Source organism: Mus pahari, chromosome X (assembly GCF_900095145.1).
Source record: "Mus pahari chromosome X, PAHARI_EIJ_v1.1, whole genome shotgun sequence".
NCBI classification, from domain to species: Eukaryota; Metazoa; Chordata; class Mammalia; order Rodentia; family Muridae; genus Mus; species Mus pahari.
Window position 1 is genome coordinate 141194725 of NC_034613.1, and position 2820 is coordinate 141197544.

A 2820-nucleotide genomic window follows, 5' to 3' on the forward strand; every position below is an offset into this window, starting at 1 on the left:
TTCTTTTCTTTCTTTTTTTTTTTTTACAGCTGAGAATATTTTCTTTTAATGAATTTACAAACTAAATTACAAATAATATTAACAGAACACTGGAGGACAGAGGGTGGGTGAAGAAAATCATAAAAGAAATATTTCCTTTTAACAATTACAAAATCTGAAAGTGTACATGGCAACAAGTCCATCCACACTGGCAAGGAGAAAAAAAAAGGAAAAAGAAGAAACAACAACAAAACCACTAAAATATCCAAACTACTCTAACTTGAAATATAAATATAACTGTTCACTCTTTTATAGAAAATTTCCCCCAATGACCTAACCAGGTCAAAGCCTTTAAAAAGTATCAGCATTTTCAAAATGATGTCTCCTGGCTGGTATCCCTCCAGGGGGGAAGGGTGGCTCTCAGAGGAGGGTGGTAATAAGGCCCTCTGAAAAGTGAAGAACTGAACTTCCAAAAGGAGGGCTGGGGATCTGGCTCATTGGTGGTACATTTGCTTAGTGAGGGCAAGGTCCTGGGTTTTGCCGTCAGCACCAGAAAACAGTAAGATTGCTAAAAAGAGAAATTCAAGTGTCTTTCACCTTGCCCTCTGAACCACGATGAACAGACCAAAGTGAAGCGCAAGCCTTGTGCCCTCCTGGTTCTTCTTGCCTGGGGAAGGTAGACAGGGCACTGGAGGGAATCATTTCTTCTGCTTCTCCAACCAGGCCCTTGATTGCTAGGTGAGGCCAAACGCTAAAACTAAGGTACAAACAGCTTAGGTCTATTTTTCAATCTAATTCATTAAAACGGCCCCCTCCTGCTTGGTTCTGAGCTGTCCCAACTTAGGCTTCTGCTCATGCTCATTAGTTCACAAAACAGTGGCAGCAGGAGTCTGGGGGCGTTTCCCTCAACATGGTAATTATGAGACAGTCTTAACTTTGGGATGGCAAAACCTGACACAGGGGAAATCTGTCAGTTTTGCTTTGAATACCAATCCTTCTCAGTAATGACTGAGAAGAGGGAGAGAAGCTGGTGGAAGCCAGGTTAAGTGCATCTAATGCCAAAACCTCTCCCCCTTTCCCCTAACCCTTCCCTGCTCCTCTGAATCCCCAGAACTGGCTGGCAAGAGAAAAGGCGAGTGCTAAGACAGCCAGAAAACAGCAGAAGGCTGACCTGTGTCCAAAGGCCCAGGGTCAAGTCAGACCACAGGTGAAGAGGGCTTTGGGAAGGACATCAGAGTCGAAGGTGGGGCACTGGCTTAGTCACATCCTGGAAGAAAGGGTGAGCCAGGGCTGCTTTGGCTGAAATCTGCTTGTTGGGGTCATAGTGCAGCAATTACGATAACAAGCTCCATCCATCTTCATCCAGGGGAGGCACAACTTTGCTAAAATCTTGCCGAGCCCACTTGGGGAAACTTGGCTTATAATCAGGCATAGAAGTAACTCCTGGCCAAACCACCTCATCTGGGGTCTCCAGAGTCCGAAAGATCCGGAAGAGTTGGTCAGTCTCAGAATCTCCAGGGAATAGGGCTCTGTGGGTCACCATTTCAGCAAAGATGCAGCCCAGGCTCCAGATATCCACGGCTGTGGAGTAGTAGTACTTGCAGCCCAGAAGAATTTCAGGCGCTCGGTACCACAGGGTCACCACCTCATGAGTGTAAGTTCGGACAGGGACTCCAAAGGCTCTTGCTAGTCCCAAGTCTGCCAGCTTGATGGACCCCTCTGCATTGATAAGCAGGTTCTGGGGCTTAAGGTCTCGGTGAAGGACACGGTGAGAATGGCAGAATGCCAGGCCCTGGAGCAGCTGGAACAGATAGCTCTTGATGAGGGGGAGAGGGATGCCCGTGAGAGCGGAGGCGTCCATAAATTTCTTGAGGTCCTGGTGCAGAAATTAAAAAACCAGATAAAGCTTATTTTCTGTGTGGATGACATCCAGCAGCTTGATGATATTAGGGTGATTAAGTTCCTTAAGGAGAGAGATCTCTCGGATGGCAGTACTGGGTACACCTTCGGTCTCAGTGTCGAGCCGGATCTTCTTAAACCTCTCCCGCCAACTTGTTTTTGGCTTTGTACCTGATACTTTCTTATAAAAGATTTTCTTTATTATTTTAAATTATATATACTATGTCTGTTTCTGTATGTGAGTCTGTGCCGGAAGAGGCCATTGGCTCCCCTGGAGCTGGAGTTCATTACAGGCGGTAGTGAGTCCCTTGATGTGGGTGCTGAGAGCTGAACTTTGGTCCTCTGGATAAGCAGCAGCAAAGGCACTTAACCCCAGAGCCATTTCTCCAGCCCCATCATCCATACTCTAGTGAAATGTCTGTGTGAGATGAAGTGAGGGGAATGCCTTTGCATTCTGATGTACTGGTAGGCTACTTTGTCCCTTCAATTCATAAGCACTTAATATGATGACAATGGCTTTGATAACCAAGATAGTTGTAAAGTGACTAATGGGCTAGTCCTGTCCATGGCATGAATATGCTGGGGAGGGGGATTACTTGTGGCCCAAGTAGAATGCTGTATTAATTACTTTTGTCTCTCTTAAGGGCTGGCCAAGCAAACCTTGATGATCTGAATTTGGTTCCCCAGAATTTATGTGAAAGGCTGAATGTGATGGCACACATCTGTAATCTTAGCACTTCTATGGCAAGATAGGGACATAGGAAACAGGAGAATCACTTGGAAGTTCATGGGGCAAATAGTATGGAGTGCACAGCACAGCAGAAACAGTGGGTGACCTCCACATGTGGACTCATGTGGACTATCTTCTGCATTCACATCTCTCTCTCTCTCCCTCTCCCTCTTCCTCTCCCTCTCCCTCTCCCTCTCCCTCTCCCCCTCCCC

The 2820-nt window shown here is 46.4% G+C and overlaps 1 pseudogene across 1 annotated transcript in view; it reads right to left on the reverse strand.

Moving 5' to 3' along the window:
• Positions 1–696: 696 nt before the first annotated feature.
• Positions 697–2820, reverse strand: part of LOC110314537 — a 2942-nt pseudogene continuing 818 nt past the window's right edge. Inside the window, exon 2 of the transcript XR_002380171.1 lies at positions 697–2059. The product of XR_002380171.1 is annotated as a cyclin-dependent kinase 2 pseudogene (transcript). The remainder of the gene's footprint in view (positions 2060–2820) is intronic.